General features: G+C 44.3%; 44 non-coding genes across 44 annotated transcripts; all 44 read left to right on the plus strand.

The window, feature by feature from the left end:
* The first annotated feature begins 823 nt into the window (after positions 1 to 823).
* Positions 824 to 896, plus strand: TRNAK-UUU (transfer RNA lysine (anticodon UUU)). The gene has a single exon. It is a non-coding gene; the product is annotated as a tRNA-Lys (tRNA).
* A 75-nt stretch (positions 897 to 971) lies between these two features.
* Positions 972 to 1,044, plus strand: TRNAK-UUU (transfer RNA arginine (anticodon UCU)). Its single transcript has one exon. It is a non-coding gene; the product is annotated as a tRNA-Lys (tRNA).
* A 976-nt stretch (positions 1,045 to 2,020) lies between these two features.
* On the plus strand, positions 2,021 to 2,093 carry TRNAK-UUU (transfer RNA lysine (anticodon UUU)). Its single transcript has one exon. It is a non-coding gene; the product is annotated as a tRNA-Lys (tRNA).
* A 228-nt stretch (positions 2,094 to 2,321) lies between these two features.
* TRNAK-UUU (transfer RNA lysine (anticodon UUU)) lies at positions 2,322 to 2,394 on the plus strand. Its single transcript has one exon. It is a non-coding gene; the product is annotated as a tRNA-Lys (tRNA).
* Positions 2,395 to 2,472: 78 nt separating this feature from the next.
* On the plus strand, positions 2,473 to 2,545 carry TRNAK-UUU (transfer RNA lysine (anticodon UUU)). Its single transcript has one exon. It is a non-coding gene; the product is annotated as a tRNA-Lys (tRNA).
* An 829-nt stretch (positions 2,546 to 3,374) lies between these two features.
* Positions 3,375 to 3,447, plus strand: TRNAK-UUU (transfer RNA lysine (anticodon UUU)). The gene has a single exon. It is a non-coding gene; the product is annotated as a tRNA-Lys (tRNA).
* Positions 3,448 to 3,525: 78 nt separating this feature from the next.
* On the plus strand, positions 3,526 to 3,598 carry TRNAK-UUU (transfer RNA lysine (anticodon UUU)). The gene has a single exon. It is a non-coding gene; the product is annotated as a tRNA-Lys (tRNA).
* A 75-nt stretch (positions 3,599 to 3,673) lies between these two features.
* On the plus strand, positions 3,674 to 3,746 carry TRNAK-UUU (transfer RNA lysine (anticodon UUU)). The gene has a single exon. It is a non-coding gene; the product is annotated as a tRNA-Lys (tRNA).
* Positions 3,747 to 5,471: 1,725 nt separating this feature from the next.
* TRNAK-UUU (transfer RNA lysine (anticodon UUU)) lies at positions 5,472 to 5,544 on the plus strand. Its single transcript has one exon. It is a non-coding gene; the product is annotated as a tRNA-Lys (tRNA).
* Positions 5,545 to 5,772: 228 nt separating this feature from the next.
* On the plus strand, positions 5,773 to 5,845 carry TRNAK-UUU (transfer RNA lysine (anticodon UUU)). Its single transcript has one exon. It is a non-coding gene; the product is annotated as a tRNA-Lys (tRNA).
* Positions 5,846 to 5,923: 78 nt separating this feature from the next.
* TRNAK-UUU (transfer RNA lysine (anticodon UUU)) lies at positions 5,924 to 5,996 on the plus strand. Its single transcript has one exon. It is a non-coding gene; the product is annotated as a tRNA-Lys (tRNA).
* An 829-nt stretch (positions 5,997 to 6,825) lies between these two features.
* Positions 6,826 to 6,898, plus strand: TRNAK-UUU (transfer RNA lysine (anticodon UUU)). Its single transcript has one exon. It is a non-coding gene; the product is annotated as a tRNA-Lys (tRNA).
* Positions 6,899 to 6,976: 78 nt separating this feature from the next.
* TRNAK-UUU (transfer RNA lysine (anticodon UUU)) lies at positions 6,977 to 7,049 on the plus strand. Its single transcript has one exon. It is a non-coding gene; the product is annotated as a tRNA-Lys (tRNA).
* Positions 7,050 to 8,616: 1,567 nt separating this feature from the next.
* On the plus strand, positions 8,617 to 8,689 carry TRNAK-UUU (transfer RNA lysine (anticodon CUU)). Its single transcript has one exon. It is a non-coding gene; the product is annotated as a tRNA-Lys (tRNA).
* A 229-nt stretch (positions 8,690 to 8,918) lies between these two features.
* On the plus strand, positions 8,919 to 8,991 carry TRNAK-UUU (transfer RNA lysine (anticodon UUU)). The gene has a single exon. It is a non-coding gene; the product is annotated as a tRNA-Lys (tRNA).
* Positions 8,992 to 9,069: 78 nt separating this feature from the next.
* Positions 9,070 to 9,142, plus strand: TRNAK-UUU (transfer RNA lysine (anticodon UUU)). Its single transcript has one exon. It is a non-coding gene; the product is annotated as a tRNA-Lys (tRNA).
* A 642-nt stretch (positions 9,143 to 9,784) lies between these two features.
* TRNAK-UUU (transfer RNA lysine (anticodon UUU)) lies at positions 9,785 to 9,857 on the plus strand. Its single transcript has one exon. It is a non-coding gene; the product is annotated as a tRNA-Lys (tRNA).
* Positions 9,858 to 10,643: 786 nt separating this feature from the next.
* TRNAK-UUU (transfer RNA lysine (anticodon UUU)) lies at positions 10,644 to 10,716 on the plus strand. Its single transcript has one exon. It is a non-coding gene; the product is annotated as a tRNA-Lys (tRNA).
* A 529-nt stretch (positions 10,717 to 11,245) lies between these two features.
* On the plus strand, positions 11,246 to 11,318 carry TRNAI-UAU (transfer RNA isoleucine (anticodon UAU)). Its single transcript has one exon. It is a non-coding gene; the product is annotated as a tRNA-Ile (tRNA).
* A 228-nt stretch (positions 11,319 to 11,546) lies between these two features.
* Positions 11,547 to 11,619, plus strand: TRNAK-UUU (transfer RNA lysine (anticodon UUU)). The gene has a single exon. It is a non-coding gene; the product is annotated as a tRNA-Lys (tRNA).
* A 78-nt stretch (positions 11,620 to 11,697) lies between these two features.
* On the plus strand, positions 11,698 to 11,770 carry TRNAK-UUU (transfer RNA lysine (anticodon UUU)). The gene has a single exon. It is a non-coding gene; the product is annotated as a tRNA-Lys (tRNA).
* Positions 11,771 to 12,450: 680 nt separating this feature from the next.
* On the plus strand, positions 12,451 to 12,523 carry TRNAK-UUU (transfer RNA lysine (anticodon UUU)). Its single transcript has one exon. It is a non-coding gene; the product is annotated as a tRNA-Lys (tRNA).
* Positions 12,524 to 12,600: 77 nt separating this feature from the next.
* On the plus strand, positions 12,601 to 12,673 carry TRNAK-UUU (transfer RNA lysine (anticodon UUU)). The gene has a single exon. It is a non-coding gene; the product is annotated as a tRNA-Lys (tRNA).
* A 78-nt stretch (positions 12,674 to 12,751) lies between these two features.
* Positions 12,752 to 12,824, plus strand: TRNAE-UUC (transfer RNA glutamic acid (anticodon UUC)). The gene has a single exon. It is a non-coding gene; the product is annotated as a tRNA-Glu (tRNA).
* A 484-nt stretch (positions 12,825 to 13,308) lies between these two features.
* Positions 13,309 to 13,381, plus strand: TRNAK-UUU (transfer RNA lysine (anticodon UUU)). The gene has a single exon. It is a non-coding gene; the product is annotated as a tRNA-Lys (tRNA).
* A 78-nt stretch (positions 13,382 to 13,459) lies between these two features.
* TRNAK-UUU (transfer RNA lysine (anticodon UUU)) lies at positions 13,460 to 13,532 on the plus strand. Its single transcript has one exon. It is a non-coding gene; the product is annotated as a tRNA-Lys (tRNA).
* A 528-nt stretch (positions 13,533 to 14,060) lies between these two features.
* Positions 14,061 to 14,133, plus strand: TRNAK-UUU (transfer RNA lysine (anticodon UUU)). Its single transcript has one exon. It is a non-coding gene; the product is annotated as a tRNA-Lys (tRNA).
* Positions 14,134 to 14,805: 672 nt separating this feature from the next.
* Positions 14,806 to 14,878, plus strand: TRNAK-UUU (transfer RNA lysine (anticodon UUU)). The gene has a single exon. It is a non-coding gene; the product is annotated as a tRNA-Lys (tRNA).
* A 228-nt stretch (positions 14,879 to 15,106) lies between these two features.
* TRNAK-UUU (transfer RNA lysine (anticodon UUU)) lies at positions 15,107 to 15,179 on the plus strand. The gene has a single exon. It is a non-coding gene; the product is annotated as a tRNA-Lys (tRNA).
* Positions 15,180 to 15,257: 78 nt separating this feature from the next.
* Positions 15,258 to 15,330, plus strand: TRNAK-UUU (transfer RNA lysine (anticodon UUU)). Its single transcript has one exon. It is a non-coding gene; the product is annotated as a tRNA-Lys (tRNA).
* Positions 15,331 to 15,858: 528 nt separating this feature from the next.
* On the plus strand, positions 15,859 to 15,931 carry TRNAK-UUU (transfer RNA lysine (anticodon UUU)). Its single transcript has one exon. It is a non-coding gene; the product is annotated as a tRNA-Lys (tRNA).
* Positions 15,932 to 16,159: 228 nt separating this feature from the next.
* TRNAK-UUU (transfer RNA lysine (anticodon UUU)) lies at positions 16,160 to 16,232 on the plus strand. The gene has a single exon. It is a non-coding gene; the product is annotated as a tRNA-Lys (tRNA).
* Positions 16,233 to 16,460: 228 nt separating this feature from the next.
* On the plus strand, positions 16,461 to 16,533 carry TRNAK-UUU (transfer RNA lysine (anticodon UUU)). The gene has a single exon. It is a non-coding gene; the product is annotated as a tRNA-Lys (tRNA).
* A 679-nt stretch (positions 16,534 to 17,212) lies between these two features.
* TRNAK-UUU (transfer RNA lysine (anticodon UUU)) lies at positions 17,213 to 17,285 on the plus strand. Its single transcript has one exon. It is a non-coding gene; the product is annotated as a tRNA-Lys (tRNA).
* Positions 17,286 to 17,513: 228 nt separating this feature from the next.
* TRNAK-UUU (transfer RNA lysine (anticodon UUU)) lies at positions 17,514 to 17,586 on the plus strand. Its single transcript has one exon. It is a non-coding gene; the product is annotated as a tRNA-Lys (tRNA).
* A 78-nt stretch (positions 17,587 to 17,664) lies between these two features.
* On the plus strand, positions 17,665 to 17,737 carry TRNAK-UUU (transfer RNA lysine (anticodon UUU)). The gene has a single exon. It is a non-coding gene; the product is annotated as a tRNA-Lys (tRNA).
* Positions 17,738 to 18,113: 376 nt separating this feature from the next.
* Positions 18,114 to 18,186, plus strand: TRNAK-UUU (transfer RNA lysine (anticodon UUU)). The gene has a single exon. It is a non-coding gene; the product is annotated as a tRNA-Lys (tRNA).
* Positions 18,187 to 18,264: 78 nt separating this feature from the next.
* TRNAK-UUU (transfer RNA lysine (anticodon UUU)) lies at positions 18,265 to 18,337 on the plus strand. Its single transcript has one exon. It is a non-coding gene; the product is annotated as a tRNA-Lys (tRNA).
* A 78-nt stretch (positions 18,338 to 18,415) lies between these two features.
* TRNAK-UUU (transfer RNA lysine (anticodon UUU)) lies at positions 18,416 to 18,488 on the plus strand. Its single transcript has one exon. It is a non-coding gene; the product is annotated as a tRNA-Lys (tRNA).
* A 377-nt stretch (positions 18,489 to 18,865) lies between these two features.
* On the plus strand, positions 18,866 to 18,938 carry TRNAK-UUU (transfer RNA lysine (anticodon UUU)). Its single transcript has one exon. It is a non-coding gene; the product is annotated as a tRNA-Lys (tRNA).
* Positions 18,939 to 19,016: 78 nt separating this feature from the next.
* TRNAK-UUU (transfer RNA lysine (anticodon UUU)) lies at positions 19,017 to 19,089 on the plus strand. Its single transcript has one exon. It is a non-coding gene; the product is annotated as a tRNA-Lys (tRNA).
* Positions 19,090 to 19,167: 78 nt separating this feature from the next.
* On the plus strand, positions 19,168 to 19,240 carry TRNAK-UUU (transfer RNA lysine (anticodon UUU)). Its single transcript has one exon. It is a non-coding gene; the product is annotated as a tRNA-Lys (tRNA).
* A 642-nt stretch (positions 19,241 to 19,882) lies between these two features.
* TRNAK-UUU (transfer RNA lysine (anticodon UUU)) lies at positions 19,883 to 19,955 on the plus strand. Its single transcript has one exon. It is a non-coding gene; the product is annotated as a tRNA-Lys (tRNA).
* A 484-nt stretch (positions 19,956 to 20,439) lies between these two features.
* On the plus strand, positions 20,440 to 20,512 carry TRNAK-UUU (transfer RNA lysine (anticodon UUU)). Its single transcript has one exon. It is a non-coding gene; the product is annotated as a tRNA-Lys (tRNA).
* Positions 20,513 to 20,520: the final 8 nt, after the last annotated feature.

Raw genomic sequence — 20,520 nt, forward strand, 5'->3', positions numbered from 1 at the left:
TTTCTTGCCTATTTCTCAAGGAAGACATCAAGTGTCTGTGAGAAATGTTATTGAAAAATTTGCGTATATATACCGAGGAGCACAGTCGGTAGACGTTAGGCATTTAACCTGAGGGTCCAGGGTTCAAATCCCGGCTCGGGCGAACGCGTTCTTTTCGGTTATTTATCAACGAAGATACCAAGTGTCTGTGAGAAAAGTAAATGAATAATTTACCAATGAAGCTAGAGTAGCTCAACCGGTAGCGCATTATGCTTTTAACCTGAGGGTCCAGGGTTCAAATCCCTGCTCGGGCGAACGGAAATTTATTGACTTTTTCTCAACAAAGACATCAAGTGTCTGTGAGAAATGTAAAGGAAAAATATACGAATGTAGCCCGAGTAGTTCAGGCGGTAGAGCATCAGGCTTTTTAACCTGGGGGTTCAGGGATCAAATCCCTGCTCGGGCGGACGGAAGTTTTGGCTTATTTATCAACTATGGCACCAAGTGTCTGTGAGAAATGTAAATGAAAAACGTACTAACATAGCCCGAGTAGCTCAGTCGGTTGAGCATTATGCTTTTAACCTGAGGATCCAGGGTTCAAATCCCTGCTCGGGCGAACGGAAATTTCTTGACTATTTCTCAAGAAGGACATCAAGTGTCTGTGAGTAATCTAAAGGAAAAATTTACTAATGTAGCCCGAGTAGCTCAGCCGGTAGAGCGTCAGGCTTTTAACCTTAGGGTCCAGTGTTCAATAGTGTGTTTGGGCGAACGCGTTTCTTTGCTTATTTATCGAGGAGGATACCAAGTGTCTGTGAGAAATGTAAAGGAAAATTATACGAATGTAGCCCGAGTAGCTCAGCCGGTAGAACATCAGGCTTTTAACCTGAGGGTCCAGGGTTCAAATCCCTGCTCGGGCGAACGGAAATTTATTGACTATTTCTCAAGGACATCAAGTGTCTGTGAGAAATGTAAAGGAAAAATATACGAATGTAGCCCGAGTAGCTCAGCCGGTAGAGCATCAGGCTTTTAACCTGAGGGTCCAGGGTTCAAATCCCTGCTCGGGCGGACGTAACTTTTAGGTTATTTATCAACTAGGACACCAAGTGTCTGTGAGAAATAAAAATGAAAAACTTACTAACGTAGCCCGAGTAGCTCAGTCGGTAGAGCATTAGGCTTTTAACCTGGGGGTCCAGGGTTCAATCCCTGCTCGTGCGAACGTTTTTTTTGGTTATTTATCAACGACGATACTGAGTGTCTGTGAAAAAATTCAATTAAAAATTTACGAATGTACCCCGGGTAGCTCAGTCTGTAGAGCACTAGGCTTTCAACGTGAGGTCCAACGCTCAAATCCCTTCTCGGGCGTACGGATACTTTTTGCATATTTTTCATGGAAGACACCAAGTGTCTGTGAGAGATGTAATTAAAAAAGTACGAATATAGCCCGAGTAGGTCAGTCGGTAGAGCATTAGGCTTTTAACCTGAGGGTAAAACGTTCAAATCCCTTCTCGGGCGTACGGATAATTTTTGCCTATTTTTCAAGGAAGACTCCAAGTGTCTGTGAGGAATGTAAATGAAAAATTTACGAATGTACCCCGGGTAGCTCAGTCGGTAGAGCACTAGGCTTTTAACCTGAGGGTCCAACGCTCAAATCCCTTCTCGGGCGTACGGATATTTTTTGCCTATTTCTCAAGGAAGACATCAAGTGTCTGTGAGAAATGTTATTAAAAAATTTGCGTATATATACCGAGGAGCTCAGTCGGTAGACGTTAGGCATTTAACCTGCGGGTCCAGGGTTCAAATCCATGCTCGGGCGAACGCGTTCTTTTCGGTTATTTATCAACGAGGATACCAAGTGTCTGTAGGAAATGTAAATGAATAATTTACCAATGAAGCTGGACTAGCTCAACCGGTAGCGCATTATGCTTTTAACCTGAGGGTCCAGGGTTCAAATCCCTGCTCGGGCGAACGGAAATTTATTGACTGTTTCTCAAGAAAGACATCAAGAGTCTTGAGAAATGTAAAGGAATAGTATACGAATGTAGCCCGAGTAGCTCAGCCGGTAGAGCATCAGGCTTTTAACCTGAGGGTCCAGGGTTCAAATCCCTGCTCGGGCGAACGGAAATTTCTTGACTATTTTTCAAGAAGGACATCAAGTATCTGTGAGTAATCTAAAGGAAATATTGACTAATGTAGCCCGAGTAGCTCAGCCGGTAGAGCGTCGTGCTTTTAACCTTAGGGTCCAGTGTTCAATAGTGTGTTTGGGCGAACGCGTTTCTTTGCTTATTTACCGAGGAGGATACCAAGTGTCTGTGAGAAATGTAAATGAATAATTTACCCATGTAGCCCGAGTAGCTCAGCCGGTAGAGCATCAGGCTTTTAACCTGAGTGTCCAGGGTTCAAATCCCTGCTCGGGCGAACGGAAATTTATTGACTATTTCTCAAGAAGGACATCAAGTGTCTGTGAGAAATGTAAAGGAAAAATATACGAATGTAGCCCGAGTAGCTCAGCCGGTAGAGCCTCAGGCTTTTAACCTGAGGGTCCAGGGTTCAAATCCCTGCTCGGGCGGATGGAAATTTCAACTTATTTATCAACTAGGAAACCAAGTGTCTGTGAGAAATGTAAATGAAAAAATTACGAATGTACCCCGGGTAGCTCAGTCGGTAGAGCACTAGGCTTTTAACCTGAGGGTCCAACGCTCAAATCCCTTCTCGGGCGTACGGATATTTTTTGCCTATTTCTCAAGGAAGACATCAAGTGCCTGTGAGAAATTTTATTAAAAAATTTGCGTATATCTACCGAGGAGCTCAGTCGGTAGACGTTAGGCATTTAACCTGAGGGTCCAGGGTTCAAATCCCGGCTCGGGCGAACGCGTTCTTTTCGGTTATTTATCAACGAGGATACCAAGTGTCTGTGAGAAATGTAAATGAATAATTTACCAATGAAGCTAGAGTAGCTCAACCGGTAGCGCATTATGCTTTTAACCTGAGGGTCCAGGGTTCAAATCCCTGCTCGTGCGAAGGGAAATTTATTGACTATTTCTCAAGAAAGACATCAAGTGTCTGTGAGAAATGTAAATGAAAAACCTGCTAACGTACCCCGAGTAGAGCAGTCGGTAGAGCGTTAGGCTTTTAACCTGAGGGTACAACGTTCAAATCCTTTCTCGGGCGTACGGATACTTTTTGCCTATTTTTCAAGGAAGACACCAAGTGTCTGTGAGAAATGTAATTAAAGAAGTACGAATATAGAACGAGTAGGTCAGTCGGTAGAGGATTAGGCCTTTAACCTTAGGGTCCAGTGTTCAAATGTGTGTTTGGGCGAACGCGTTTCCTTGCTTATTTACCGAGGAGGATATCAAGTGTCTGTGAGAAATGTAAAGGAAAAATATACGAATGTAGCCCGAGTAGCTCAGCCGGTAGAGCATCAGGCTTTTAACCTGAGGGTCCAGGGTTCAAATCCCTGCTCGGGCGAACGGAAATTTCTTGACTATTTCTCAAGAAGTACATCAAGTGTCTGTGAGTAATGTAAAGGAAAATTATACGAATGTAGCCCGAGTAGCTCAGCCGGTAGAGCATCAGGCTTTTAACCTGAGGGTCCAGGGTTCAAATCCCTGCTCGGGCGAACGGAAATTTATTGACTATTTCTCAAGGACATCAAGTGTCTGTGAGAAATGTAAAGGAAAGATATACGAATGTATCCCGAGTAGCTCAGCCGGTAGAGCATCAGGCTTTTAACCTGAGGGTCCAGGGTTCAAATCCCTGCTCGGGCGGACGGAAGTTTTAGCTTATTTATCAACTAGGACACCAAGTGTCTGTGAGAAATGTAAATGAAAAACTTACTAAAGTAGCTCGAGTAGCTCAGTCGGTAGAGGATTAGGCTTTTAACCTGGGGGTCCAAGGTTCAATCCCTGCTCGGGCGAACGTGTTTTTTCGGTTATTTATCAACGACGATACTGAGTGTCTGTGAAAAAAATCAATGAAAAATTTACGAATGTATCCCGGGTAGCTCAGTCGGTAGAGCACTAGGCTTTTAACGTGAGGTCCAACGCTCAGATCCCTTCTCGGGCGAACGGAAAATCATTGACAATTTCTCAAGAAAGACATCAAGTGTCTGTGAGAAATGTAAAGGAAAAATGTACGAATGTAGCCCGAGTAGCTCAGCCGTAGACCATCAGGCTTTTAACCTGAGGGTCCAGGGTTCAAATCCCAGCTCGGGTGGACGGGAGTTTTGGCTTATTTACCAAGTAGGATACCAAGTGTGTGTGAGAAATGTAAATGAATAACCTACTAACGTCCCGAGTAGCTCAGTCGGTATAGCATTAGGCTTTTAACCTGAGGGTCCAGGTTTCAAATCCCTGCTCGAGCGAACGCGTTCTTTTCGGTTATTCACCAAAGAGGATACCAAGTGTCTGTGAGAAATGTAAATGAAAAACCTACTAACGTAGCCCGAGTAGCTCAGTCGGTAGAGCATTAGGCTTTTAACCTGAGGGTACAACGTTCAAATCCCTTCTCGGGCGTACGGATACTTTTTGCATATTATTCAAGGAAGACACCAAGTGTCTGTGAGGAATGTAATTAAAAAAGTACGAATATAGCCCGAGTAGCTCAGTCGGTAGAGCATTAGTCTTTTAACCTGAGGGTACAACGTTCAAATCCCTTCTCGGGCCTACGGACACTTTCTGCCTATTTTTCAAGGAAGACACAAAGTGTCTGTGAGGAATGTAAATGAAAAATTTACGAATGTACCCCGGGTAGCTCAGTCTGTAGAGCACTAGGCTTTTAACGTGAGGTCCAACGCTCAAATCCCTTCTCGGGCGTACGGATACTTTTTGCATATTTTTCATGGAAGACACCAAGTGTCTGTGAGAAATGTAATTAAAAAAGTACGAATATAGCCCGAGTAGGTCAGTCGGTAGAGCATTAGGCTTTTAACCTGAGGGTACAACGTTCAAATCCCTTCTCGGGCGTACGGATAATTTTTGCCTATTTTTCAAGGAAGACACCAAGTGTCTGTGACGAATGTAAATGAAAAATTTACGAATGTACCCCGGGTAGCTCAGTCGGTAGAGCACTAGGCTTTTAACCTGAGGGTCCTACCCTCAAATCCCTTCTCGGGCGTACGGATATTTTTTGCCTATTTCTCAAGGAAGACATCAAGTGTCTGTGAGAAATGTTATTAAAAAATTTGCGTATATATACCGAGGAGCTCAGTCGGTAGACGTTAGGCATTTAACCTGAGGGTCCAGGGTTCAAATCCCGGCTCGGGCGAACGCGTTCTTTTCGGTTATTTATCAACGAGGATACCAAGTGTCTGTAGGAAATGTAAATGAATAATTTACCAATGAAGCTGGACTAGCTCAACCGGTAGCGCATTATGCTTTTAACCTGAGGGTCCAGGGTTCAAATCCCTGCTCGGGCGAACGGAAATTTATTGACTGTTTCTCAAGAAAGACATCAAGAGTCTTGAGAAATGTAAAGGAATAGTATACGAATGTAGCCGAGTAGCTCAGCCGGTAGAGCATCAGGCTTTTAACCTGAGGGTCCAGGGTTCAAATCCCTGCTCGGGCGAACGGAAATTTCTTGACTATTTCTCAAGAAGGACATCAAGTATCTGTGAGTAATCTAAAGGAAATATTGACTAATGTAGCCCGAGTAGCTCAGCCGGTAGAGCGTCGTGCTTTTAACCTTAGGGTCCAGTGTTCAATAGTGTGTTTGGGCGAACGCGTTTCTTTGCTTATTTACCGAGGAGGATACCAAGTGTCTGTGAGAAATGTAAATGAATAATTTACCCATGTAGCCCGAGTAGCTCAGCCGGTAGAGCATCAGGCTTTTAACCTGAGGGTCCAGGGTTCAAATCCCTGCTCGGGCGAACGGAAATTTATTGACTATTTCTCAAGAAGGACATCAAGTGTCTGTGAGAAATGTAAAGGAAAAATATACGAAAGTAGCCCGTGTAGCTCAGCCGGTAGAGCATCAGGCTTTTAACCTGAGGGTCCAGGGTTCAAATCCCTGCTCGGGCGGATGGAAATTTCAACTTATTTATCAACTAGGAAACCAAGTGTCTGTGAGAAATGTAAATGAAAAAATTACGAATGTACCCCGGGTAGCTCAGTCGGTAGAGCACTAGGCTTTTAACCTGAGGGTCCAACGCTCAAATCCCTTCTCGGGCGTACGGATATTTTTTGCCTATTTCTCAAGGAAGACATCAAGTGCCTGTGAGAAATTTTATTAAAAAATTTGCGTATATCTACCGAGGAGCTCAGTCGGTAGACGTTAGGCATTTAACCTGAGGGTCCAGGGTTCAAATCCCGGCTCGGGCGAACGCGTTCTTTTCGGTTATTTATCAACGAGGATACCAAGTGTCTGTGAGAAATGTAAATGAATAATTTACCAATGAAGCTAGAGTAGCTTAACCGGTAGCGCATTATGCTTTTAACCTGAGGGTCCAGGGTTCAAATCCCTGCTCGGGCGAAGGGAAATTTATTGACTATTTCTCAAGAAAGACATCAAGTGTCTGTGAGAAATGTAAATGAAAAACCTGCTAACGTACCCCGAGTAGAGCAGTCGGTAGAGCAATAGGCTTTTAACCTGAGGGTACAACGTTCAAATCCTTTCTCGGGCGTACGGATACTTTTTGCCTATTTTTCAAGGAAGACACCAAGTGTCTGTGAGAAATGTAATTAAAGAAGTACGAATATAGAACGAGTAGGTCAGTCGGTAGAGGATTAGGCCTTTAACCTTAGGGTCCAGTGTTCAAATGTGTGTTTGGGCGAACGCGTTTCCTTGCTTATTTACCGAGGAGGATATCAAGTGTCTGTGAGAAATGTAAAGGAAAAATATACGAATGTAGCCCGAGTAGCTCAGCCGGTAGAGCATCAGGGTTTTAACCTGAGGGTCCAGGGTTCAAATCCCTGCTCGGGCGAACGGAAATTTCTTGACTATTTCTCAAGAAGTACATCAAGTGTCTGTGAGTAATGTAAAGGAAAATTATACGAATGTAGCCCGAGTAGCTCAGCCGGTAGAGCATCAGGCTTTTAACCTGAGGGTCCAGGGTTCAAATCCCTGCTCGGGCGAACGGAAATTTATTGACTATTTCTCAAGGACATCAAGTGTCTGTGAGAAATGTAAAGGAAAGATATACGAATGTAGCCCGAGTAGCTCAGCCGGTAGAGCATCATTCTTTTAACCTGAGGGTCCAGGGTTCAAATCCCTCCTCGGGCGGACGGAAGTTTTAGCTTATTTATCAACTAGGACACCAAGTGTCTGTGAGAAATGTAAATGAAAAACTTACTAAAGTAGCTCGAGTAGCTCAGTCGGTAGAGCATTAGGCTTTTAACCTGGGGGTCCAAGGTTCAATCCCTGCTCGGGCGAACGTGTTTTTTCGGTTATTTATCAACGACGATACTGAGTGTCTGTGAAAAAATCAATGAAAAATTTACGAATGTACCCCGGGTAGCTCAGTCGGTAGAGCACTATGCTTTTAACGTGAGGTCCAACGCTCAAATCCCTTCTCGGGCGTACGGATACTTTTTGCCTATTATTCAAGGTAGACCCCAAGTGTCTGTGAGAAATGTAATTAAAAAAGTACGTATATAGCCCGAGTAGCTCAGTCGGTAGAGCATTAGGCTTTTAACCTGAGGGTACAACGTTCAAATCCCTGCTCCGGCGAACGGAAAATCATTGACAATTTCTCAAGAAAGACATCAAGTGTCTGTGAGAAATGTAAAGGAAAAATGTACGAATGTAGCCCGAGTAGCTCAGCCGTAGACCATCAGGCTTTTAACCTGAGGGTCCAGGGTTCAAATCCCAGCTCGGGTGGACGGGAGTTTTGGCTTATTTACCAAGTAGGATACCAAGTGTGTGTGAGAAATGTAAATGAATAACCTACTAACGTCCCGAGTAGCTCAGTCGGTATAGCATTAGGCTTTTAACCTGAGGGTCCAGGTTTCAAATCCCTGCTCGAGCGAACGCGTTCTTTTCGGTTATTTACCAAAGAGGATACCAAGTGTCTGTGAGAAATGTAAATGAAAAACCTACTAACGTAGCCCGAGTAGCTCAGTCGGTAGAGCATTAGGCTTTTAACCTGAGGGTACAACGTTCAAATCCCTTCTCGGGCGTACGGATACTTTTTGCATATTATTCAAGGAAGACACCAAGTGTCTGTGAGGAATGTAATTAAAAAAGTACGAATATAGCCCGAGTAGCTCAGTCGGTAGAGCATTAGTCTTTTAACCTGAGGGTACAACGTTCAAATCCCTTCTCGGGCCTACGGATACTTTCTGCCTATTTTTCAAGGAAGACACAAAGTGTCTGTGAGAAATGTAATTAAAAAAGTACGAATATAGCCCGAGTAGCTCAGCCGTAGAGCATCAGGCTTTTAACCTGAGGGTCCAGGGTTCAAATCTCAGCTCGGGCGGACGGGAGTATTGGCTTATTTACCAAGTAGGATACCAAGTGTCTGTGAGAAATGTAAATGATTAACCTACTAACGTCCCGAGTAGCTCAGTCGGTATAGCATTATTCTTTTAACCTGAGGGTCCAGGTTTCAAATCCCTGCTCGGGCGAACGCGTTCTTTTCGGTTATTTATCAAAGAGGTACCAAGTGTCTGTGAGAAATGTAATTAAGAAAGTACGAATATAGCCCGAGTAGCTCAGTCGGTAGAGCATTAAGCTTTTAACCTGAGGGTCCAGGGTTCAAATCCCTGCTCGGGCGAACGCGTTCTTTTCGGTTATTTATCAACGAGGATACCAAGTGTCTGTGAGAAATGTAAATGAATAAATTTCCAATGTAGCCCGAGTAGCTCAGCCGGTAGATCATCATGCTTTTAACCTGAGGGTCCAGGCTTTAAATCCCTGCTCGGGCGAACGGAGATTTATTGACTATTTCTCAAGGAGGACATCAAGTATCTGTGAGAAATGTAGAGGAAAAATATACGAATGTAGCCCGAGTAGCTCAGCCGGTAGAGCATCAGGCTTTTAACCTGAGGGTCCAGGGTTCAAATCCCTGCTCGGGCGAACGGAAATTTCTTGACTATTTCTCAAGAAGGACATCAAGTGTCTGTGAGAATTGTAAAGGAAAAATGTACGAATGTAGCCCGAGTAGCTCAGCCGGTAGAGCATTAGGCTTTTAACCTGAGGGTCCAGGGTTCAAATCCCTGCTCGGGCGGACGGAAGTTTTAGCTTATTTATCAACTAGGACACCAAGTGTCTGTGAGAAATGTAAATGAAAAACTTCCTAACGTAGCCCGAGTAGCTCAGTCGGTAGAGCATTAGGCTTTTAACCTGGTAGTCCAGGGTTCAATCCCTGCTCGGGCGAACGTGTTTTTTCGGTTATTTATCAACGACGATACTGAGTGTCTGTGAAAAAATTCAATGAAAAATTTACGAATGTACCCCGGGTAGCTCAGTCGGTAGAGCACTAGGCTTTTAACGTGCGGTCCAACGCTCAAATCCCTTCTCGGGCGTACGGATACTTTTTGCCTATTCTTCAAGGAAGACACCAAGTGTCTGTGAGAAATGTAATTAAAACAGTACGAATATAGCCCGAGTAGGTCAGTCGCTAGAGCATTAGGCTTTTAACCTGAGGGTACAACGTTCAAATCCCTTCTCGGGCGTACGGATACTTTTTGCCTATTTTTCAAGGAAGACACCAAGTGTCTGTGAGGAATGTAATTAAAAAAGTACGAATATAGCCCGAGTAGCTCAGTCGGTAGAGCATTAGGCTCGGGCGAACGGAAATTTCCTGACTATTTCTCAGGAAGGACATCAAGTGTCTGTGAGTAATCTAAAGGAAAAACTTACTAATGTAGCCCGTGTAGCTCAGCCGGTAGAGCGTCAGGCTTTTAACCTGAGGGTCCAGGGTTCAAATCCCTGCTCGGGCGAACGGAAATTTCTTGACTATTTCTCAAGAAGGACATCAAGTGTCTGTGAGAAATGTTATTAAAAAATTTGCGTATATCTACCGAGGAGCTCAGTCGGTAGACGTTAGGCATTTAACCTGAGGGCCCAGGGTTCAAATCCCGGCTCGGGCGAACGCGTTCTTTTCGGTTATTTATCAACGACGATACTGAGTGTCTGTGAAAAAATTCAATGAAAAATTTACGAATGTACCCCGGGTAGCTCAGTCGGTAGAGCACTAGGCTTTTAACCTGAGGGTCAAACGCTCAAATCCCTTCTCGGGCGTACGGATATTTTTTGCCTATTTCTCAAGGAAGACATCAAGTGTCTGTGAGAAATGTTATTAAAAAAATTGCGTATATCTACCGAGGAGCTCAGTCGGTAGACGTTAGGCATTTAACCTGAGGGTCCAGGGTTCAAATCCCGGCTCGGGCGAACGCGTTCTTTTCGGTTATTTATCAACGAGGATACCAAGTGTCTGTGAGAAATGTAAATGAATAATTTTCCAATGAAAGTACAGTAGCTCAACCGGTAGCGCATTATGCTTTTAATCTGAGGGTCCAGGGTTCAAATCCCTGCTCGGGCGAACGGAAATTTGTTGACTATTTCTCAAGAAGGACATCAAGTGTCTGTGAGAAATGTAAATGAATAATTTTAACCTTAGGGTCCAGTGTTCAATAGTGTGCTTGGGCGAACGCGTTTCTTTGCTTATTTACCGAGGAGGATACCAAGTGTCTGTGAGAAATGTAAATGAATAATTTACCCATGTAGCCCGAGTAGCTCAGCCGGTAGAGCATCAGGCTTTTAACCTGAGGGTCCAGGGTTCAAACCCCTGCTCCGGCGGATGGAAGTTTTAGCTTATTTATCAACTAGGACACCAAGTGTCTGTGAGAAATGTAAATGAAAAATTTACGAATGTACCCCGGGTAGCTCAGTCGGTAGAGAACTAGGCTTTTAACCTGAGGATCAAACGCTCAAATCCCTTCTCGGGCGTACGGATATCTTTTGCCTATTTCTCAAGGAAGACATCAAGTGTCTGTGAGAAATGTTATTAAAAAATTTGCGTATATCTACCGAGGAGCTCAGTCGGTAGACGTTAGGCATTTAACCTGAGGGTCCAGGGTTAAAATCCCGGCTCGGGCGAACGCGTTCTTTTCGGTTATTTATACACGAGGATACCAAGTGTCTGTGAGAAATGTAAATGAATATTTTACCAATGAAACTACAGTAGCTCAACCGGTAGCGCATTATGCTTTTAATCTGAGGGTCCAGGGTTCAAATCCCTGCTCGTGCGAACGGAAATTTGTTGACTATTTCTCAAGAAGGACATCAAGTGTCTGTGAGAAATGTAAAGGAAAAATATACGAATGTAGCCCGAGTAGCTCAGCCGGTAGAGCATCAGGCTTATAACCTGAAGGTCCAGGGTTCAAAACCCTGCTCGGGCGAACGGAAATTTCTTGACTATTTCTCAAGAAGTACATCAAGTGTCTGTGAGTAATCTAAAGGAAAAATTTAGTAATGTAGCCCGAGTAGCTCAGCCGGTAGAGCGTCAGGCTTTTAACCTTAGGGTCCAGTGTTCAATAGTGTGTTTGGGCGAACGCGTTTTTTTGCTTATTTACCGAGGAGGATACCAAGTGTCTGTGAGAAATGTAAATGAATAATTTACCCACGTAGCCCGAGTAGCTCAGCCGGTAGAGCGTCAGGCTTTTTACCTGAGGGTCCAGGGTTCAAATCCCTGCTCGGGCGAACGGAAATTTATTGACTATTTCTCAAGAAGGACATCAAGTGTCTGTGAGAAATGTAAAGGAAAAATATACGAATGTAGCCCGAGTAGCTCAGCCGGTAGAGCATCAGGCTTTTAACCTGAGGGTCTAGGGTTCAAATCCCTGCTCGGGCGAACGGAAATTTATTGACTATTTCTCAAGAAATACATCAAGTGTCTGTGAGAAATGTAAATGAAAAACCTGCTAAAGTAGCCCGAGTAGATCCGTCGGTAGAGCATTAGGCTTTTAACCTGAGGGTACAACGTTCAAATCCCTTCTCGGGCGTACGGATACTTTTTGCCTATTTTTCAAGGAAGACACCAAGTGTCTGTGAGAAATGTAATTAAAGGAGTACGAATATAGAACGAGTAGCTCAGTCGGTAGAGGATTAGGCCTTTAACCTTAGGGTCCAGTGTTCAAATGTGTGTTTGGGCGAACGCGTTTCCTTGCTTATTTACCGAGGAGGATACCAAGTGTCTGTGAGAAATGTAAAGGAAAAATATACGTATGTAGCCCGAGTAGCTCAGCCGGTAGAGCATCAGGCTTTTAACCTGAGGGTCTAGGTTTCAAATCCCTGCTCGGGCGAACGGAAATTTCTTGACTATTTCTCAAGAAGTACATCAAGTGTCTGTGAGTAATGTAAAGGATAAATTTACAAATGTAGCCCGAGTAGCTCAGCCGGTAGAGCGTCAGGAGTTTAACCTTAGGGTCCAGTGTTCAAATGTGTGTTTGGGCGAATGCGTTTCTTTGCTTATTTACCGAGGAGGATACCACGTGTCTGTGAGAAATGTAAGGGGGAAATTATACGAATGTAGCCCGAGTAGCTCAGCCGGTAGAGCATCAGGTTTTTAACCTGAGGGTCCAGGGTTCAAATCCCTGCTCGGGCGGACGGAAGTTTTAGCTTATTTATCAACTAGGACACCAAGTGTCTGTGAGAAATGTAAATGAAAAACTTGCTAACATAGCCCGAGTAGCTCAGTCGGTAGAGCATTAGGCTTTTAACCTGGGAGTCCAGGGTTCAAATCCCTGCTCGGGCGAAAGGAAATTTACTGACTATTTCTCAAGAAGGGCATCAAGTGACGGTGAGAAATGTAAAGGGAAAATATACAGATGTAGCCCGAGTAGCTCAGCCGGTAGAGCATCAGGCTTTCAACCTGAGGGTCCAGGGTTCAAATCCCTGCTCGGGCGGATGGAAGTTTTAGCTTATTTATCAACTAGGAAACCAAGTGTCTGTGAGAAATGTAAATGAAAAATTTACGAATGTACCCCGGGTAGCTCAGTCGGCAGAGCACTAGGCTTTTAACCTGAGGGTCAAACGCTCAAATCCCTTCTCGGGCGTACGGATATTTTTTGCCTATTTCTCAAGGAAGACATCAAGTGTCTGTGAGAAATGTTATTAAAAAATTTGCGTATATCTACCGAGGAGCTCAGTAGGTAGACGTCAGGCATTTAACCTGAGGGTCCAGGGAACAAATCCCGGCTCGGGCGAACGCGTTCTTTTCGGTTATTTATCAACGAGGATACCAAGTGTCTGTGAGAAATGTAAATGAATAATTTTAACCTTAGGGTCCAGTGTTCAATAGTGTGATTGGGCGAACGCGTTTCTTTGCTTATTTACCGAGGAGGATACCAAGTGTCTGTGAGAAATGTAAATGAATAATTTACCCATGTAGCCCGAGTAGCTCAGCCGGTAGAGCATCAGGCTTTTAACCTGAGGGTCCAGGGTTCAAATCCCTGCTCGGGCGAAAGGAAATTTACTGACTACTTCTCAAGAAGGGCATCAAGTGACGGTGAGAAATGTAAAGGGAAAATACACGGATGTAGCCCGAGTAGCTCAGCCGGTAGAGCATCAGGCTTTTAACCTGAGGGTCCAGGGTTCAAATCCCTGCTCGGGCGGATGGAAGTTTTAGCTTATTTATCAACTAGGACACCAAGTGTCTGTGAGAAATGTAAATGAAAAATATACGAATGTACCCCGGGTAGCTCAGTCGGTAGAGCACTAGGCTTTTAACCTGAGGGTCAAACGCTCAAATCCCTTCTCGGGCGTACGGATGTTTTTTGCTTATTTCTCAAGGAAGACATCAAGTGTCTGTGAGAAATGTTATTAAAAAATTTGCGTATATCTACCGAGGAGCTCAGTCGGTAGACGTTAGGCAATTAACCTGAGGGTCCAGGGTTCAAATCCCTGCTCGGGCGAACGGAAATTTATTGACTATTTCTCAAGAAGGACATCAAGTGTCTGTGAGTAATCTAAAGGAAAAATTTACTAATGTAGCCCGAGTAGCTCAGCCTGTAGAGCGTCTGGAGTTTAACCTTAGGGTCCAGTGTTCAAATGTGTGTTTGGGCGAACGCGTTTCTTTGCTTATTTACCGAGGAGGATACCAAGTGTCTGTGAGAAATGTAAATGAATAATTTACCCATGTAGCCCGAGTAGCTCAGCCGGTAGAGCATCAGGCTTTTAACCTGAGGGTCCAGGGTTCAAATCCCTGCTCGGGCGAACGGAAATTTATTGACTATTTCTCAAGGACATCAAGTGTCTGTGGAAATGTAAAGGAAAAATATACGAATGTAGCCCTAGTAGCTCAGCCTGTAGAGCATCAGGCTTTTAACCTGAGGGTCCAGGGTTCAAATCCCTGCTCGGGCGGACGGAAGTTTTAGCTTATTTATCAAATAGGACACCAAGTGTCTGTGAGAAATGTAAATGAAAAACCTGCTAACGTAGCCCGAGTAGATCAGTCGGTAGAGCATTAGGCTTTTAACCTGGGGGTCCAGGGTTCAATCCCTGCTCGGGCGAACGTGTTTTTTCGGTTATTTATCAACGACGATACTGAGTGTCTGTGAAAAAATTCAATGAAAAATTTACGAGTGTACCCCGGGTAGCTCAGTCGGTAGAGCACTAGGATTTTAACGTGAGGTCCAACGCTCACAGCCCTTCTCGGGCGTACGGGCACTTTTTGCCTATTTTTCAAGGAAGACACCAAGTGTCTGTGAGAAATGTAATTAAAAAAGTACGAATATAGCCCGAGTAGCTCAGTCGGTAGAGCATTAGGCCTTTAACCTTAGGGTCCAGTGTTCAAATGTGTGTTTGGGCGAACGCGTTTCTTTGCTTATTTACCGTGGAGGATACCAAGTGTCTGTGAGAAATGTAAATGAATAATTTACCCATGTAGCCCGAGTAGCTCAGCCGGTAGAGCATCAGGCGTTTAACCTGAGGGTCCAGGGTTCAAATCCCTGCTCGGGCGAACGGATATTTGTTGACTATTTCTCAAGAAGGACATCAAGTGTCTGTGAGAAATGTAAAGGAAAATGTACGAATGTAGCCCGAGTAGCTCAGCCGGTAGAGCATCAAGGCGTTTAACATGAGGGTCCAGGGTTCAAATCCCTGCTCGGGCGAACGGAAATTTGTTGACTATTTCTCAAGAAGGACATCAAGTGTCTGTGAGAAATTTAAAGGAAAATATACGAATGCAGCCCGAGTAGCTCAGCCGGTAGAGCATCAGGCGTTTAACCTGAGGGTCCAGGGTTCAAATCCCTGCTCGGGCGAACGGAAATTTCTTGACTATTTCTCAAGAAGGACATCAAGTGTCTGTGAGAAATGTAAAGGAAAAATATACGAATGTAGCCCGAGTAGCTCAGCCGGTAGAGCATCAGGCTTTTAACCTGAGGGTCCAGGGTTCAAATCCCTGTCCGGGCGGATGGAAGTTTTAGCTTATTTATCAACTAGGACACCAAGTGTCTGTGAGATATGTAAATGAAAAATTTACGAATGTACCCCGGGTAGCTCAGTCGGTAGAGCACTAGGCTTTTAACCTGAGGGTCCAACGCTCAAATACCTTCTCGGGCGTACGGATATTTTTTGCCTATTTCTCAAGGAAGACATCAAGTGTCTGTGAGAAATGTTATTAAAAAATTTGCGTACATATACCGAGGAGCTCAGTCGGTAGACGTTAGGCATTTAACCTGAGGGTCCAGGGTTCAAATCCCGGCTCGGGCGAACGCGTTCTTTTCGGTTATTTATCAACGAGGATACCAAGTGTCTGTGAGAAATGTAAATGAATAATTTACCAATGAAGCTAGAGTAGCTCATCCGGTAGCGCATTATGCTTTTAACCTGAGGGTGCAGGGTTCAAATCTCTGCTCGGGCGAACGGAAATTTATTGACTATTCTTCAAGAAAGACATCAAGTGTCTGTGAGAAATGTAAAAAAAAATATACGAATGTAGCCCGAGTAGCTCAGCCGGTAGAGCATCAGGCTTTTAACCTGAGGGTCCAGGGTTCAAATCCCTGCTCGGGCGAACGGAAAATTCTTGACTATTTTTCAAGAAGGACATCAAGTGTCTGTGAGTAATCCAAAGGAAAAATTTACTAATGTAGCCCGAGTAGACCAGCCGGTAGAGCTTCAGGCTTTTAACCTTAGGGTCCAGTGTTCAATAGTGTGTTTGGGCGAACGCGTTTCTTCGCTTATTTACCGAGGAGGATACCAAGTGTCTGTGAGAAATGTAAAGGAAAAATATACGAATGTAGCCCGAGTAGCTCAGCCGGTATAGCATCAGGCTTTTAACCTGAGGGTCCAGGGTTCAAATCCCAGCTCGGGCGAACGGAAATTTCTTGACTATTTCTCAAGAAGGACATCAAGTGTCTGTGAGTAATCTAAAGGAAAAATTTACTAATGTAGCCCGAGTAGCTCAGCCGGTAGAGCGTCAGGCTTTTAACCTTAGGGTCCAGTGTTCAATAGTGTGTTTGGGCGAACGCGTTTCTTTGCTTATTTACCGGGGAGGATACCAAGTGTCTGTGAGAAATGTAAAGGAAAATTATACCAATGTAGCCCGAGTAGCTCAGCCGGTAGAGCATCAGGCTTTTAACCTGAGGGTCCAGGGTTCAAATCCCTGCTCGGGCGGACGGAACTTTTAGCTTATTTATCAACTAGGACACCAAGTGTCTGTGAGAAATAATAATGAAAAACTTACTAACGTAGCCCGAGTAGGTCAGTCGGTAGAGCATTAGGGTTTTATCCTGAGGGTACAACGTTCAAATCCCTTCTCGGGCGTACGGATACTTTTTGCCTATTTTCCAAGGAAGACACCAAGTGTCTGTGAGGAATGTAAATGAAAAATTTACGAATGTACCCCGGGTAGCTCAGTCGGTAGAGCACTAGGCTTTTAACCTGAGGGTCCAACGCTCAAATCCCTTCTCGGGCGTACGGATAATTTTTGCCTATTTCTCAAGGAAGACATCAAGTGTCTGTGAGAAATGTTATTAAAAAATTTGCGTATATATACCGAGGAGCTCAGTCGGTAGACGTTAGGCATTTAACCTGAGGGTCCAGGGTTCAAATCCCGGCTCGGGCGAACGCGTTCTTTTCGGTTATTTATCAACGAGGATACCAAGTGTCTGTAGGAAATGCAAATGAATAATGTACCAATGAAGCTATAGTAGCTCAAACTGTAGCGCATTATGCTTTTAACCTGAGGGTCCAGGGTTCAAATCCCTGCTTTGGCGAACGGAAATTTATTGACTATTTCTCAAGAAAGACATCAAGTGTCTTGAGAAATGTAAAGGAAAAATAAACGAATGTAGCCCGAGTAGCTCAGCCGGTAGAGCATCAGGATTTTAACCTGAGGGTCCAGGGTTCAAATCCCTGCTCGGGCGAACGGATATTTCTTGACTATTTCTCAAGAAGGACATCAAGTGTCTGTGAGTAATCTAAAGGAAATATTTACTAATGTAGCCCAGGTACCTCAGCCGGTATAGCGTCAGGCTTTTAACCGTAGTGTCCAGTGTTCAATAGTGTGTTTGGGCGAACGCGTTTCTTTGCTTATTTACCGAGGAGGATACCAAGTGTCTGTGAGAAATGTAAATGAATAATTTACCCTTGTAGCCCGAGTAGCTCAGCCGGTAGAGCATCAGGCTTTTAACCTGAGGGTCCAGGTTTCAAATCCCTGCTCGGGCGAACGGAAATTTATTGACTATTTCTCAAGAAGGACATCAAGTGTCTGTGAGAAATGTAAAGGAAAAATATACGAATGTAGCCCGAGTAGCTCAGCCGGTAGAGCATCAGGCTTTTAACCTGAGGGTCCAGGGTTCAAATCCCTGCTCGGGCGGATGGAAGTTTCAGCTTATTTATCAACTAGGAAACCAAGTGTCTGTGAGAAATGTAAATGAAAAAATTACGAATGTACCCCGGGTAGCTCAGTCGGTAGAGCACTAGGCTTTTAACCTGAGGGTCCAACGCTCAAATCCCTTCTCGGGCGTACGGATACTTTTTGCCTATTTTTTCAAGGAAGACACCAAGTGTCTGTGAGAAATGTAATTAAAGAAGTACGAATATAGAACGAGTAGGTCAGTCGGTAGAGGATTAGGCCTTTAACCTTAGGGTCCAGTGTTCAAATGTGTTTGGGCGAACGCGTTTCTCTGCTTATTTACCGAGGAGGATACCAAGTGTCTGTGAGAAATGTAAAGGAAAAATATACTAATGTAGCCCGATTAGCTCAGCCGGTAGAGCATCAGGCTTTTAACCTGAGGGTCCAGGGTTCAAATCCCTGCTCGGGCGAACGGAAATTTATTGACTATTTCTCAAGAAGGACATCAAGTGTCTGTGAGAAATGTAAAGGAAAAATATTCGAATGTAGCCCGAGTAGCTCAGTCGGTAGAGCATTAGGCTTTTAACCTGAGGGTCCAGGGTTCAAATCCCTGCTCGGGCGAACGCGTTCTTTTCGGTTATTTATCAACGAGGATACCAAGTGTCTGTGAGAAATGTAAATGAATAAATTTCCAACGTAGCCCGAGTAGCTCAGCCGGTAGAGCATCATGCTTTTAACGTGAGGGTCCAGGGTTCAAATCCCTGCTCGAGCGAACACGTTCTTTTCGGTTATTTATCAAGAGGATACCAAGTGTCTGTGAGAAATGTAAATGAAAAACCCACTATCGTAGCCCGAGTAGCTCGGTCGGTAGAGCATTAGGCTTTTAACCTGAGGGTACAACGTTCAAATCCCTTCTCGGGCGTGCGGGTACTTTTTGCCTATTTTTCAAGGAAGACACCAAGTGTCTGTGAGAAATGTAATTAAAAAAGTACGAATATAGCCCGAGTAGCTCAGTCGGTAGAGCATTAGGCCTTTAACCTTAGGGTCCAGTGTTCAAATGAATGTTTGGGCGAACGCGTTTCTTTGCTTATTTACCGAGGAGGATACCACGTGTCTGTGAGAAATGTAAATGAATAATTTACCCATGTAGCCCGAGTAGCTCAGCCGGTAGAGCATCAGGCTTTTAAGCTGAGGGTCCAGGGTTCAAATCCCTGTTCGGGCGAACGGATATTTATTGACTATTTCTCAAGGAGGACATCAAGTGTCTGTGAGAAATGTAAAGGAAAAATATACGAATGTAGCCCGAGTAGCTCAGCCGGTAGAGCATCAGGCTTTTAACCTGAGGGTCCAGGGTTCAAATCCCTGCTCGGGCGAACGGAAATTTCTTGACTATTTTTCAAGAAGAACATCAAGTGTCTGTGAGTAATGTAAAGGAAAAATTTACTAATGTAGCCCGAGTAGCTCAGCCGGTAGAGCGTTAGGCTTTTAACCTCAGGGTCCAGGGTTCAAATCCCTGCTCGGGCGGACGGAAGTTTTAGCTTATTTATCAACTAGGACACCAAGTGTCTGTGAGAAATGTAAATGAAAAACTTCCTAACGTAGCCCGAGTAGCTCAGTCGGTAGAGCATTAGGCTTTTAACCTGGTAGTCCAGGGTTCAATCCCTGCCCGGGCGAACGTGTTTTTTCGGTTATTTATCAACGACGATACTGAGTGTCTGTGAAAAAATTCAATGAAAAATTTACGAATGTACCCCGGGTAGCTCAGTCGGTAGAGCACTAGGCTTTTAACGTGAGGTCCAACGCTCAAATCCCTTCTCGGGCGTACGGATACTTTTTGCCTATTCTTCAAGGAAGACACCAAGTGTCTGTGAGAAATGTAATTAAAAAAGTACGAATATAGCCCGAGTAGGTCAGTCGGTAGAGCATTAGGCTTTTAACCTGAGGGTACAACGTTCAAATCCCTTCTCGGGCGTACGGATACTTTTTGCCTATTTTTCAAGGAAGACACCAAGTGTCTGTGAGGAATGTAATTAAAAAAGTACGAATATAGCCCGAGTAGCTCAGTCGGTAGAGCATTAGGCTCAGGCGAACGAAAATTTCCTGACTATTTCTCAAGAAGGACATCAAGTGTCTGTGAGTAATCTAAAGAAAAAATTTACTAACGTAGCCCGAGTAGCTCAGCCGGTAGAGCGTCAGGCTTTTAACCTGAGGGTCCAGGGTTCAAATCCCTGCTCGGGCGGATGGAAGTTTTAGCTTATTTATCAACTAGGACACCAAGTGTCTGTGAGAAATGTAAATGAAAAATTTACGAATGTACCCCGGGTAGCTCATTCGGTAGAGCACTAGGCTTTTAACCTGAGGGTCCAACGCTCAAACACCTTCTCGGGCGTACGGATATTTTTTGCCGCTTTCTCAAGGAAGACATCAAGTGTCTGTGAGAAATGTTATTAAAAAATTTGCGTATGTATACCGAGGAGCTCAGTCGGTAGACGTTAGGCATTTAACCTGAGGGTCCAGGGTTCAAATCCCGGCTCGGGCGAACGCGTTCTTTTCGGTTATTTATCAACGAGGATACCAAGTGTCTGTGAGAAATGTAAATGAATAATTTTAACCTTAGGGTCCAGTGTTCAATAGTGTGTTTGGGCGTACGCGTTTCTTTGCTTATTTACCGAGGAGGATACCAAGTGTCTGTGAGAAATGTAAATGAATAATTTACCCATATAGCCCGAGTATCTCAGCCGGTAGAGCATCAGGCTTTTAACCTGAGGGTCCAGGGTTCAAATCCCTGCTCGGGCGAACGGAAA

The sequence above is a fragment of the Anabrus simplex genome, chromosome 3, assembly GCF_040414725.1.
Source record: "Anabrus simplex isolate iqAnaSimp1 chromosome 3, ASM4041472v1, whole genome shotgun sequence".
NCBI classification, from domain to species: Eukaryota; Metazoa; Arthropoda; class Insecta; order Orthoptera; family Tettigoniidae; genus Anabrus; species Anabrus simplex.